This window comes from Mesoplodon densirostris, chromosome 19 (assembly GCF_025265405.1).
Source record: "Mesoplodon densirostris isolate mMesDen1 chromosome 19, mMesDen1 primary haplotype, whole genome shotgun sequence".
Lineage (NCBI taxonomy): Eukaryota > Metazoa > Chordata > Mammalia > Artiodactyla > Ziphiidae > Mesoplodon > Mesoplodon densirostris.
In genome coordinates this window covers 1,513,445-1,529,152 of record NC_082679.1, presented here as the reverse complement: position 1 = coordinate 1,529,152, position 15,708 = coordinate 1,513,445, and the positions used below count along the sequence as shown (strand labels likewise).

At 41.0% G+C, this 15,708-nt stretch overlaps 1 protein-coding gene across 1 annotated transcript in view; it reads right to left on the bottom strand.

Moving 5' to 3' along the window:
- Window positions 1–2,440: 2,440 nt before the first annotated feature.
- Window positions 2,441–15,708, bottom strand: part of LOC132479835 (zinc finger protein 814-like) — a 78,028-nt gene continuing 64,760 nt past the window's right edge. The window contains exon 5 of the transcript XR_009530580.1: window positions 2,441–2,600. The gene's annotated coding sequence lies outside the window, so the exon portion shown is untranslated. The remainder of the gene's footprint in view (window positions 2,601–15,708) is intronic.

Sequence of the window (15,708 nt, the reverse complement as noted above, 5' to 3'; positions counted from 1 at the left end):
TTTGTTTTTTAATTAATTAATTTATTTATTAATTTATGGCTGTGTTGGGTCTTCGTTTCTGTGCGAGGGCTTTCTCTAGTTGCGGCAGGCGGGGGCCACTCTTCATCGCAGTGCGCGGCCCTCTCACTATCGTGGACTCTTGTTGCGGAGCACAAGATCCAGACGCGCAGGCTCAGTAGTTGTGGCTCACGGGCCTAGTTGCTCCGCGGCATGTGGGATCTTCCCAGACCAGGGCTCGAACCCGTGTCCCCTGCATTGGCAGGCAGATTCTCAACCACTGCGCCACCAGGGAAGTCCCTGAGGCAGTTTTGATTAAGGTAATGTATTAAAAATTGTATTACAAAAGAAACAAAAAAACAGAAACTGCCCTATTAGATTTAGCCAAATCGGGACCTATATGTAAATAGTTATGCAAAAACCGTGAACCTAGTTTTACCACGTCCTTCAGGAATGGCTGAGGATATTTAGAAATAGTATAAGATATTCCTGGTGGCGCAGTGGATAAGAATCTGCCTGCCAATGCAGGGAACACAGGTTTGAGCCCTGTTCCAGGAAGATCCCACATGCCGTGGAGCAACTAAGCCTGTGCGCCACAACTACTGAGACTGCGCTGTAGAGCCTGCGAGCCACAACTACTGAAGCCCATGCGCCTAGAGCCCATGCTGCGCAACAAGAGAAGCCACTGTAATGAGAAGTCCGCACACCGCAACGAAGACTAGTGCCCCCCCGCCCCACCACAACTAGAGAAAGCCTGCACACAGCAATGAAGACCCAATGCAGCCTAAATAAATAGATAAATAAATAAAAACAGAAATAGTATCCCTAGTCAGGGAACTAAGATCCCACATGCCTATGCAGTGTGGGCCTCCCCCACCAAAAAATAAAGAAAAAAAGAATTTCAATTTAAGATTTTATTTTATGTAAGATACTCAGGGATTTTATGGCACTGTTTTTGTTTTTTGTTTTTTTGGCTTTTCTATATTACCACTGGAATTATATTTCATTTCATTTTTTTTTTTAAGTTTCTTTACTCAGTCTTATTCTCCTATGAATGTATAGGGGAGTCTTCCAAAGACTTCATGGGATATTCACAATTAACTGTGTGAGGCTGGAATTCCTCTATGTATTTCAAACAGAACATCCTATTATATCAGATTGAATGCAGAGGCAATATATTTCATTTCTTGACAATGTATACACACACACGTGTATACAATTGTGCACCACATTTTTCCACTATAAACCTTGCTCACACTATTTTGGGTTTACCTTTTCCATTTTTTTTAAATAGAAATTCATATATTCCCTAATATTCTTTTTTTTTTAATTGAAGTATAGTTGATTTACAGTGTTGTGTTAGTTTCAGGTGTGCAGCAAAGTGATTCAGTTACACATACATGTTAATATGTATCTATTTTTTTGGATTCCTTTTTCTTATAGGTTATTACAAAATACTGAGTATATAGTTTCCTGTGCTATACAGTAGGTCCTGGTTGTTTATCCCTAATATTCTTTTTGCCTGTGAATACACAGTAGACAAAGAAGAATCCTTAATTCTCCCATTACTTCAGTTCTCACAGGACTTAGGTTTGGGAAAGGGGTGAGTACTTTTCAGGTCAAACCAATCCAAATGCTTTCCAGTTAGTAAACCAAGGTTGCCAGCTGACATTTGCAGACTGCAAACATTGGGTCACTTTCTATTCCAATTCATAACTATAAAATGAAAATTGTGGTCTAGGGCTTGATTCCACTCTGATTAATCTCAATTTACATGGGAACATAATGCATCCCTAGAGGAAACAATTCCTACCCTACCTTGATGGGATCCCCTCCCAGGCAGAACCACCTCAAAATAACAGTAAATACTGACTTTGCTCAGACCCCTTCTTACTCAGTCCTTGCTACTCCTTGCTTCTGTTTATCCTTTCCTTCTTCATTTTAGATTTTCCAGCAGCAACAAGATCTGCTCAAAGGAGATTTAAAAAACTCTCAGATGGGGACTTCCCCAGTGGTCTGTGGGTTAGATTCCTGGTCAGGAAGCTAGGATTCCACATGCCTCGGGGCCAAAAAACCAAAACAGAAGCAATATTATAACAAATTTAGTAAAGACTCTAAAAATGGTCCACATCAACAAAAAGCAAAGGGACTTCCCTGGTGGCACAGTGGGTACTACTACGCACTCCCAATGCAGGGGGCCCAGTTTCAATCCCTGGTCAAGGAACTAGATCCCCCATGCATGCCACAACTATGAGTGCGCATGCCACAACTAAGGAGCCCACCTGCCACAACGAAGACCTGGTGCAACCAAATAAATAAATATATTTTTTTAAAAAAACCTCTCAGGTGTAGTTCCTGTTCAATTTGGAAAATCACACAAAACTTACCTGGTATTTGGAGATTAGTGGGGTGCCCTATAGTTTGCTCTTTTTCATCCTGTTAGATTCCAAGACACAGTACCAGGTTTTCAGGGTGTAATCAAAGCTCTTTCTCATGGTATAGGGGTCACAACTCTCAATCACTTTTGAGAATCCTCAGTAAGGTAAGGCACTGCAGGAGACGCTGCTGTTACACATGCTGCGATGACCCTGGGAGTTTATAGACTGTGAAGCAAAACGGAAATTCGATTAAGCCTGACAAATAATATTTAAAACTAATGAACTTAAATTTACGTTTAGTTACGTACGGAATGGACAACAGTAAAATGCATGAACTCTTTCTCCCCTGCATTAAAGAAAGATTCAGATTTGCACAACTGTCCATAATATACAACATGCTTTTCATTGGGCACAAAGGGAGACCAACAAACTTGATTCTTCATCAAGTTGCTTCAGCCAGACCTTTAGTTATTTTCTCAAAAAGGATCCCTCACACAATGGCAGCTTTTGGATTGAAATACTTCCTGTAAACTCTTCTATTTTCTCAGAGTGGCGGGAGGGTATGTCCCTCAACCCTATCTGCCTCTTAAGTGGCTTCCAGAGACACAAGAGAGGCCCCAATCCTCTATTTTTTAGGACATCATTTAATGGTTTTTCCTGATAGTGTTCCCTGTAGTGTATAATTCTCTGACCTATAGTCGAAAATTTCCTGTATTATACCTTTCTATAAATGCAATCATATCTTATGCAATCTTTCACAACTTCTTTCACACAATAAATCTCTGTAAGAGTCGTCCATGTCACTGCATGTTCTCTGTCTTACTCATTTTCACTGCTGTTAAGAATTCTATTGTCATAAATTATCTAGCCATTCTCCCGCTGCTGAGCCTTTGGGTTGCTTCCAGTTTGGGACAGGTACAACAATGATACTATACACGTTTTTGTCTACGTATTATAATGCATGTAAGCAAATATTTCTCTAGGCTAGAAGTTCTCAAAACTTTTGGTCTCAGAACACTTTTTACACCCTTAAATGTAATTCAGAAATTCAAAGAGGTTTTTGTTCATATGAATTATATCCATTGAGTGTTTTTTCCATTGAAAGATAAATCCCTCTGTAATCCATATGCAATCCATCTGCAATTGATTTTTTCCCGTTTTATTTTGAAGGTTTCAAATAAACAGCAAAATAGAGTAAATTTCATAAGGGACAGCTGTGAACTTAGCACCTGGATATGGTCCTCTATCCACCCATTAATCCATCTTATTTTTTTATACATTCAAAGTAAATTACACACATCGGTACACTTCCTGTAAATAATTCAGCATGCTAACCACGGAGTTCAATATTTGTTTACAGTTTATTTATTTTGGCTTTGCTGTGTGGCTTGCAGGATCTTAGTTCCCCGACCAGGGATCGAACCCAGTCCCCCAGTAGCGGAAGCCCAGAGTCTTAACCACTGGACTGCCAGGGAATTCCTAACAGTCCATCCTTTTGATATAAAATATAGATACAGTGAAATCCTCTAATTGTAAATGAATATTTACCGAGTTATATAGAACATTACTATCACCCAGGGAGTCCTCTCATGCTCCTTCCCAGTCAGCCCTTACCCCCAGTCCTAAAGAAGACAACGGTTTGAATTTATTTTTCCACCAAAGGTTAGGTGACTTATTACAGAACTCTATATAAATGGAATTATTTGGTATGTACTCTTGTTGGTAAGGCTCCTTTCTCTCAGCAGTTTTGAAATCCATCCATGTCAATGTAGATCATGGGTCCATCTCTCTCTCTCTTTTTAACATTTTATTTATTTATTTGACTGCGCCATGCCACTTGCGGGATCTTAGTTCCCCAACCAGGGAGTGAATCTGGGCCCTCGGCAGGGAAAGTGCGGAGTCCTAACAACTGGACCGCCAAGGAGCTCCTGGGTTCATCTCTTTTCATTGCCAAGTGACAATATGTTATTTGGATACATCACACTTGCTTCTCCATCATCCTGTATGTGTATGTGTGTATATCCACATATATGTACATATACACACACACACATATATGATTTTTATTTTTAAAATAATTGTAGGTTCATATGAAATTGCAAAAAAAAAAAAATGTACAGGGATGTCCCATGTACCTTTGTGCTGTTTTCTGCAATGGCAACAGTTTGTAAAAATGTACTAAACTATCAGGGACGTTGCTGTTTTCTGCAATAGCAACAGTTTGTAAAAATGTACTAAACTATCAGGGACGTTGCAACCATCCACAGGGTTTTTTCAGATTACACCAGTTTTCTATGTACTTGTGTGTATGTGTACCTGTGTATAGTTCTGTGCAATACCACCCAATTCAAGATGCAGAACTTTCCCGTCACCACAAGTTTCCTTTGTGCTACCATTATAGCCTCACCTGACCTATTCCCCCCGCCGCCACCCCCACATTCCCAGTCCCAGGACACCACTATAATTGGGTTGTGTCACACGTTATACAAATGGAATTTTATACTTTGTGACCTCTTTTAAGCTTGGCTTTTTAAACTCAGTGTAATGGACTTACGATCCGTGCCAAGTCATTGCATGTATAACAGTCATCCCATCTATTTCCACAGTGGCTGCATCATTTTATATTCTCACCAGAAAGGTATAAAACTTTCACTTTCTCACGTTCACCAGCATTTAGTGTCATCACTATTTTTTCTCATTTTAGCCATTCTGATATATGTATCTGATTCTGGTTTTAATCTGCATTCCCTAATGCCTAATAATATTGAATGTCATTTTATGTGCTTATCTGTTATCTGTTTCTCTTCTTCAGGCTCTGTCTTTTGTTTATTTTCCTGTTGGACTGCTGTTGAATTTTAAGAGCTCTTTATATATTCTAAGAACAAGGCTCTTGTTGAGTATTTTGTTTGCAGATATTTTCTCCTACTCTGTAGCTTGCCTTTTCACCCTCTTCACAGTTCTTCAATAGAAAAAAATTTTTTAAATTTGAGGAAGTTTAACTTTTTTTCCCATAGATTGTACTTCAGTTGCCATGTCTAAGATCTCTTTGCTTAGTCATAGGTAAGAAAGATTTTTTTATGTTTTCTTTTTAAAATTTTTTTTTGAATTTTTTTATTATTTTATTTTTAGAAACTTAGTTTTCTTTTAAATTTCTTTAAATTGTTTTACAATTTAGATTCAAACTTGTGATTTATTTTGAGTTAATTTTTGTATATTGTTTGAGGCTTAGGTTGAGGTCGGTTGTTTTTTTTTTCATATGAACGTCCAATTGCTCCAGCTACATTTGAATTGTTGTGTAGGATATCATTCCTCCATTTAATTGATTATGCAACTGTTAAAAATCAGTTGGGGGCTTCCCTGGTAGCACACTGGTTGAGAATCCACCTGCCAAAGCAGGGGACACAGGTTCAAGCCCTGGTCCGGGAAGATCCCACATGCCATGGAGCAACTAAGCCCATGTGCCACAACTACTGAGCCTGCGCTCTAGAGCCTGTGAGCCACAACTACTGAAGCCCACATGCCTAGAGCCCGTGCTCTGCAACAAGAGAAGCCACCACAATGAGAAGCCCACGCACCGCAATGAAGAGGAGCCCCCACTCAACACAACTAGAGAAAGCCCACATGCAGCAGTGAAGACTCAATGCAGCCAAAAATAAAATTAATTAATTTTAAAAAATCAGTTGGAATCCATATGAAAAATTAACTGGAATCCCTATGAAATTCATCTAAATTGATTTTTTTACATAAAGGCTGCTGTTTGAATAAATGATGCACCATTCACATACCATCTTTCTCTACAGGCATAATTTGAATGAAGGTCCTCCTTACCATGCCCATGCATGATGTTACCTTCAGGATATATTCTTTTTTCTTTTTTTGGCCATGCAGCATGCAGGATCTTAGTTCCCTGACCAGAGATTAAACCTGTGACCCCTGCAGTGGAGGCACAGAGTCACTGGACTGCTGGAGAAATCCCCAGGATATATTCTTAAGTGAAAAAACACAGGTGAGTTATGTCCACAAAAATTCAATTAACTATCAAGTTAAAAAGAAAAAAAGGGGGATTTTATTCAAGCCAAACTGAAGATTATAAGCTGGGAAGCAGATTCTCAGAAAGCTCTGAGAACTGTTCTGCCTGTTAGAAGTTGAAAGCACAGTCATATACATTTTTGAGAGAAAAGATTGTACAAAATGACATATTGATATTTTACATAAAGTCCACCAAGGATACAAAGTCAAGGTAAGCACATACAAAGCAAACAGCAAGTCACCATGACCCCCTAGAGAGCTGGGAATGAACACCATTTTAAGAAGTTACACTGCTAAATGCAGAAGAAAGGAAAAAACTGATCTTTACGATTGAGCAGGCACTTCCACCTTGAGGAGCTCTGGTTAATGTGTAATGCAGATGCACACTGCACATCAGGGAAGGAGGGAGGAGGCTCAAAAAAAAAACAAAGAATTTTATGTGTAAATTTTTCTTGTCCTCTCTTAAAGTATAAATTTTACTTCTGGGACTTACCTGGTGGTGCAGTGGTAAAGAATCTGCCTGCCTATGCAGCGGAGACGGGTTCAAGACCTGGTCCAGGAAGATCCCACATGCCACAGAGCAACTAAGCCCGTGTGCCACAGCTACTGAGCCTGTGCTCTAGAGCCCTTGAGCCACAACTACTGAGCCCGTGTGCCTAGAGCCCGTGCTCTGCAACAAGAGAAGCCACTGCAGTGAGAAGCCCGTACACTGCAACAAAGAGCAGCCCCGCTCACCGCAACTAGAGAAAGCCCGCGCGCAGCAACGAAGATCCAACACAGCCATAAATAAATAAAATAAATAAATTTATTTTAAAAATTTTTTTACTTCCTCAGGTAGAGAGTGTATAGTATTCTACAATTATTCTTATGATTGTGAAGGAATAAGAATATAAATAAATGTAAATAAACACACATGCACATATATACAACTGCATTTTAAGTACTTACATATTTTAATATTTTAAAATATTTAAGAATTAACTAGAATCTTAAAAGAGTGATGGGGCGGAGACACAACAGTATGGAGGAACGGGAACAGAATCTAGACATATGCAAATTCACCTGAGTTATAGTTCTGAATTTTGGACAAAAATACATATTTAATATATAATTGTCAAAAAATATATCAAAATGAAATGAAAACAATCAAATTCAATGACAAAATTATGACAAAACATATAAAACTGACCATATAATAAGTCTGTAGTTTATCCATACAAAATTGTAATATTTCAAGTATATTTAAAAAAATAAATTTTGATTGTATATTTCTACTGAAATATATGCATTGAAAATACCAATAAAGATCTTAACATTTTATGTGTAATTTTGTTTTTCATAAAATATTGATATTAATATTTTGGTATTAATAAGTATAGTACACAGTGGAAACTGGGGCTTTGATCAAAAGGGAAAAAAATTGAAAAGAATTTAAGTAAACACTGTATAAATTTGTTTGGAAGAATAAATATTAACTTGATCTGTATTTGATTTAAGCCATGTATATTTATTTTACCTCTTTCCATTAAACACATCTACATATGATGGTCCTCTCTGGAGCAATTACCATCCCAGTTACTCAGGTTGTGTTATTCAAACGCAATTTCTCACTAAAAGAATATAGTGTCTTTTTAAAAATTGCCAATTCCAGATCTCAAGCAGGAAATGTTCAAGATAGAACATCTAGGACTTCCCTGGTGGTGCATGGTTGAGAGTCCGCCTGCCGATGCAGGGGACACAGGTTCGTGCCCCGGTCCGGGAGGATCCCACATGCCGCGGAGCGGCTGGGCCCGTGAGCCATGGCCGCTGAGCCTGCGCGTCTGGAGCCTGTGCTCCGCAATGGGAGAGGCCACAACAGTGAGAGGCCCGCGTACCACACACACACACACACACACAAAAAAAAAATCTATTCAAACCAGGACACAAGGAAAGTATCAGAGGACTGGGGTCACTTTAGGATGAGGATGCCACAAGATTCAACTTGAATAGAATCCCATTCCCCAATAAACATCAAAGAAAAGCACCTGAACAAGATTTAAACACAGCAAGTATTTTAATATCCACATTCTCCTAATTCATAGAAAGCTACATTGTTTAAGGAATTGACTAGTTATTCTGGAATCTGAAAAATAAAGGGAAAATAGGAATCATTTCTCCTGCTTTTCCAGTACAGACTACTTTAGGGTAACCAAATAGATAATGGGGAAAAGGTCCTCTTTACAGAATTCTACGTGAAAATTCACAACTAGAAATAGGATATCAACATTTTGCTTCCTCTAATAATAGACCTACAGAATGATCATCAGTAGCAACTGAAACCAGCAAGCAACAGGCTGGTGGGAGACTGGTATTGGGGAAGCACATGGACTGATCAGTTGTCGCATCACAGAGCTATGTACATGTCATAATGGCACCCAGCTGTAGTCAATGAGAAAGACACGGCACTACCTCTGAAGTATCGATTGACAAAAAGCTGAACCTGATTTAGATTATCCTCTAGAGCTAATTCTGCATTTGTTGGCAATTTGAGAGAATGCGTTAGGCAACATCAAAAGGCAGTAGTTACGGAATTCCCTCGTGGTCCAATGGTTAAGACTTGGGCTTTCACTGCCATGGACCTGGGTTGATCTCTGGTTGGGAAATTAAGATCCCACAAACCGGGCTGTGCGGCACCCCCCCCCCCAAAAAAGTTGCAATTAGCTAGTATACTGGTGGAAATGATCCTAAACAAATGACCCATTTTCTTCTTCAAAAAATAAAAAAAAAAAAAAGAGAAATTAAAAGAGGCCTAAAAGACAAAACAGGTAAATGCAATGTAGGTAACAATGCTGAGATCCTGATTCAAATGATCTAAACCTTTAAAACATTTTTCTTTTGATAAAACTGGGGAAGTGTGAACCCTGACTGCAATTTGAAATTGCAGTCTGAAATGCAAGAAACTGAAATCTCCTGTTCCTGTGGGCTCTATACTTGTCAGCCCTGCAGAAGAAAGAGCAGGGAGTGACCCAGGTGAGATCCCTGTCTTCCAAAGTTCACATCCAGTAAATAATGTGAGACATTCCTCTGCTCTGTGCACTCAGAGGTGATCATATTTAATTTCATTTCAAACACAGAACAACATTACTGCGTGAAGAAATTTAAATACAAGTGAATAGTGTAACTTGGCACTCTCCTTGCCCCACCAGACACAACTACCCCATTAAAATGTTCAAGTTTACATCCTTTCGCATAATGTGCTTTACTATGGCAAATCAGCAAATTGTAGGAGCACCTCCATAAAAAGTTTTATGTATGTTCAGCAGCAGTTCTCAAATCTTCATATTGTCTCTGTCCTCCCACTGCGAATTCCAAGGAGGCAAGTCTAAGCCTTAAGGCTCATTTCATTTCCGTACATAATGTAATCTTACAAGGGAAGATGGGAATGTAGTTAATATGGGCAGACATAGGCCCGCAAAACAGGAGCGAATACATTCAAGCGGAAAACTTGTAGTTTCCAGGCAACCGCACATCCGGGTTCCGGTATCCGCAGGGCCCACCCAACTCCATCTTTTTAAAAAATATTTGTTTATTTTTATTTTTGGCTGCATTGGGTCTTCGTTGCTGCCTGCGGGCTTTCTCTAGTTGCGGCAAGTGGGGGATACTCTTCATTGCGGTGCACGGGCTTCTCATTCTGGTGGCTTCTCTTGTTCCTGAGCATGGGCTCTAGGCACATGGGCTTTAGTAGTTGCAGCATGTGGGCTCAGTAGTTGTGGCTGGTGGGCTCTAGAGTGCAGGCTCAGTAGTTGTGGAGCACAGGCTTAGTTGCTCCGTGGCATGTGGGAACTTCCCGGACCAGGGCTCAAACCTGTGTCCCCTTCATTGGCAGGTGGATTCTTAACCACTGAACCACCAGGGAAGTCCCCCACCTTCTCATTTTAAATGGGCATTAATATGTGTTTATGGATTCAAAGCCTAGTAATTAGAATCCCATGTTGGAAACAAACATACAACTAAAAGAGGATGTTTTAATAAATAATGCACCATTCACACAACAGAATATCAACATTTGTAAAACTGAATGAAGAACCTCTCTAGACATGTGTATGAAGTTATCTCCGGAAGAGAAGAGGAGATGGGAAAGAGAATGCATAGTATGCTACAATTTTCTTAGGATTCTGAATGAATATGAATACACACATGTGTATGTATTAAATTGCTTTAAAAATCCGTATTAGAATGAACCCGAAACCCATATAAGATGAATGACACAGAGATGCATAAACAATACAAGCTTGGAGGTTCAGAAATGAAAACTAGATGTATATGGGTCGATCATGTGTTACAGTTTTTACTTTTAATAAGAACTGAAAGCTCACTTCACTTAAAATGTAATTTAAAAAGTCCTAAAATTCAAAGGCAAATTTATGATAAAACATATAAGGCTCATTATGTAATAGGTATGTGGCCTATCCATAGAACATAGTAAGACTTTAAGTAACTTAAAAAAAAATGTTTAGGGGGGACTTCCCTGGTGGCGCAGTGGTAAAGAATCCTCCTGCCAATGCATGGGACACAGGTTTGAGCCCTGGTCCGGGAAGATCCCACATGCCACAGAGCAACTAAGCCCGTGCACCACAACTACTGAGCCTGCGCTCTAGAGCCCGCGAGTCACAACTACTGAGTCCGCGTGCTACAACTACTGAAGCCCGGACGCCTAGAGCCTGTGCTCCGCAACAAGAGAAGGCCCCGCTCAACGCAACTAGAGAAGGCCCATGTGCAGCAATGAAGACCCAACTTAGCCATACATACATACATACATACATAAATTAAAATAAAATAAAATAAAATGTATATACCAAGCTAAAACAGGCGCTGCTGCATGAGGCACTCAAAGAGGAAGTAGCAGCATACCCTCCACCACAGACAGTAAGTTGCCAAAACCTCCAGTAATGACTCTACCTCTTGTTCAGTGGGGACCAGAGGATGAACAGTAGTGCTCTCAAAATAAGAAAGGCAATGGTCTTCCTTTACCAGTGGAGCAAGCACGGGGTGTAAGGAATTCATACAATGCAGTCTATCCCCACTATTCACTCACTCCGATTTCCACGTGGGGAATAGACCACAGTGTCGAATAAGCAGGGTGCATGTAATTCTCCTACTGGTACCACATGCTCTGGATAAACATTTCCCTAACGTTCATATTTTTACTGACTTCTAGTCAGTGGATAGTGGACTATTTGGTTGAGACTTTGGCAAAATTAGGGCAGGAAAATACAAGGCGAAATGGGGTGGGAGGAATCACCACAGTGGCTCCCCCTCTGCCAATCCTGGGGCAACACATGTCAGCTCACACCGAACAAGGCATGCAGGAGGCACAATACAAGGCCAAAGCTGGCAAACTAAATAAACCACCAAAGCAGGTAAGCCTCTTGGTAGAGGGGAGCCACAGAACTTCAGGACAAACCACCATGTTTCTTCTATCTATGGGTACATGCGAGATCAGAGCAATGGGGCATTATGGGGATTATGGGAATAGACTGTTAATACAGGAACTGATCCACAGAGCATGATTTACATAAAGCCATTAGAGACTGTGTAACATACCAGGAAACTAGACACTAGGCCTACTATATGGGAGGATAAATTCACAGAGTGGACAGGACACCAAACGCCTCAAAAAGACTTCATGGGTACTCTTCCTACAGCACAAGGAGCCATTAAACATGCCTTAACAATTGGAGATTCCTATTCTGGTCTCCTCCGGGCCTACCCATGCAAGGTACTAACCTCTGATAATATTACTGAGGAGATAACAAAACAGCTTTTATCCCCTTTGAGAACTTCCACGAGTTATACAGTTAGATATAGGTTCCCATGTCACCACAAGGCAAACACAACACTGGCCATTAAAAAAGCATTGCTGGGCCTCCCTGGTGGCGCAAGTGGTTGAGAGTCCGCCTGCCGATGCAGGGGATACGGGTTCGTGCCCCGGTCTGGGAGGATCCCATATGCCGCGGAGCGGCTGGGCCCGTGAGCCATGGCCGCTGAGCCTGCGCGTCCGGAGCCTGCGCGTCCGGAGCCTGTGCTCCGCAACGGGGGAGGCCACAACAGTGAGAGGCCCGCATACCGCAAAAAAAAAAAAAAAAAAAAAGCATTGCTGAAAGCTTTTCCTCTAAGAGCAGGAACAAGACAAGAATGCCTACTCTCACAACTTTTATTCAACATAGTACTGAGAGTCCCAGCCAGTGCAGGTAGGCAAGACAAAGAAATAAAGGCATCAAAATGGTAAAGGAAGAAGTAGAACTGTCACTATTTGCAGATGACATATTATATACATAGAAAACCCTAAAGACTAAAGACCAAAAAGCCTGTTGGAACTAATAAACAAGTTCAGTAAAGTTGCAGTATAAAATATCAATATGCAAAAAACAGTTGCATTTCTATACACTATCAGAAAGAGAAAATTTAATCTAACAATCCCATTTACAATTGCATAAAAAAGAATAAAATATATGAAGAACTCATATAACAACTATTTTTAAAAAGTCAAACAATCCAATTAAACAATGGACAGAGGATCTGAATAGACATTTTTACAAAGAAAACATGCAAATGGCCAAGAGGAACATGGAAAGATACTCAACACCACTGATCGTCAGGAAAATGCAAATCAAAACCACAATGATTTACCACCTAACACCTCGTAGAATGCCCATGATCAATAAAACAAATAAGCGTTGGTGAGAATGTGGAGAAAGGGAACACTTGTGCACTGTTGGTGGGAATGTAAATTGGAAAACAGTATGGAGTTTCGCCAGAAAATTAATAGAACTACCATATGATCTAGCAATTCCATTTCTGGGTATTTATTTGGAAAAAAAATGAAAAAAGATATATGCACCTCCATATTCAGTGCAGCATTACTTACAGTAGCCAAGACATGGAAAAAGCCTAAGTGTCCACTGGTGGATGAATGGATAAAGAAAATGTGATACAGGGGACTTACCTGGTGGTCCAGTGGTTAAGACTCCACGCTTCCGGGGCTTCCCTGGTGGCGCAGTGGTTGAGAATCTGCCTGCCAATGCAGGGGACACGGGTTCGAGCCCTGGTCTGGGAGGATCCCACATGCCGTGGAGCGGCTGGGCCCGTGAGCCACAACTACTGAGCCTGCGCGTCTGAAGCCTGTGCTCCGCAACGAGAGGCCACGACAGTGAGAGGCCCGTGCACCACGATGAAGAGTGGCCCCCGCTTGCCACAACTAGAGAAAGCCCTCGCACAAAAACGAAGACCCAACACAGCCAAAAATAAATAAATAAATTAATAAACTCCTACCCCCCAACATCTTCTTAAAAAAAAAAAAAAAAAAAAGACTCCACGCTTCCAATGCAGGGATGCAGGTTCAATCCCTGGTCGGGGAAGTAAGATCTCACATGCCATGGGGCAACAAAGCCCATGCACGGCAAAGCCCGAGCACTCTAGAGTCCCTGCACCACAACTAGAGAGAAGCCGGTGAGCCACAACGAAGAGCCTGCGTGCCACAACTAAGACCCAATGCAGCCAAATAAATAAGTAAATAAATGTTTTTTTAAAAATGTGATACATACACAAACACATACACAGCAGAATATTATTCAGCCATCAAAAAAGAAGGAAATCTTGGGCTTCCCAGGTGGCGCAGTGGTTGAGAGTCCACCTGCCGATGCAGGGGACGCGGGTTCGTGCCCCGGTCTGGGAGGATCCCACATGCAACGGAGCGGCTGGGCCCGTGAGCCATGGCCACTGAGCCCGTGCGTCTGGAGCCTGTGCTCCGCAACGGGAGAGGCCACAACAGTGAGAGGCCCACACACCTCAAAAAAAAAAAAAAAAAAAAAGAAGGAAATCTTGCCATTTTGGGCAACACAAATGGACCTTGAGAGTATTATGATAAGTGAAATAAGTCAGATAGAGAAAGAAAAATATCATATAATCTCATTATATGCAGAATCTAAAGAAACAAAAACATAAAAAATAAGAACCAAACTCACAGATACAGAGAATAGATCGGTGGTTGCCACTGGCAGGAGGTGGAGGGTGGGTAAAATGGATCAAAAGACACAAATTTCCACTTACAAATAAGTCATGGGGATATAACGTACAGCATGGTTACTATAGTTAATAATACTGTATTGAATATTTGAAAGTTTCTAAGAGAATTCTGTAAAGTTATCACAGAAAAAGAATTTTGTAACTATGTATGGTGACAGATGTTAACTAGACTTAGTGTGGTGATCATTTTGAAATAAACATATACAAATATCAAATCATTACGTTACACCTGAAACTAATACACTTCTATATGTCTATTACACCTCAATGAAAAAATACTCCTGTGTTCTTCAGTTACCCTATCATTGTACAGCAGCTGGTATCACAGAATGATATAATGGGCATTTAAAATAGGGCTGCTGAGAGAACCTGGAAGACGATCCCCCAGGTGGTCAAGAATACTGTCCATAATTGTCACTACATTAAATCCAGACACCTATCACATAATTATACTATATTTAAATACATGGGAAATGAGGAGACCACCAATTGAGCCATGGGGACCTTTGCTGATGCACACACCCACGCCATAAAATGCAGTTTCCAGTTTTCCCAGACACGAGAGCCCCGATATTGCTACCCCCAGCAAGGGAACATCCACCTCGTACTTTCACGTTTCCCTCATAGAGAATCCAGAGCCCAGTCGCTTCTCCCTGGATCCCAGTGTGGACCTTAAGTGCACCACTAGCTCTGGGACCATCCTCAGCCTGTGTTCACTTGTCATCCAGCAAGCCAAAAAAACCCCACCACTACTCTCTGAAGAGGCAACCTAATCTGCCAACCATGTACTTTGCTCCACTAAAGGCACTGTGGAACAACCCGGACCTGATTTCAACATCAAGAAGTGGAACTAATCACCCCCAGAACAAGTGACACCATTTGGGTGATACCCAAGGGACAAACAAATGCCCTACTACTGGCCTCTGGATGACCCCCTACTTTAATCCTTCCTCTGTTGCTATACCCCCTCCTTATCCGAGAAATTCCAACCCTGTGTGGACTACACATCCATTGATGGACTAACCGATCCACGGTAAGCTACACTGTCTTCAAGCACACCAGAGGGAACCACACAAGCGTCAGATTAGGATCAATGGGAACCATGTTGTTGGCTATTTGGCTTGATCACTCCCACCAACCACAATGATAGATATCAACACTGAGGCCAGTACACCTCCTATCTCTATTGCCACTAATAACTCCTCTTCCACCAAAGTCAGCCTCCATGATGCTGCCTATA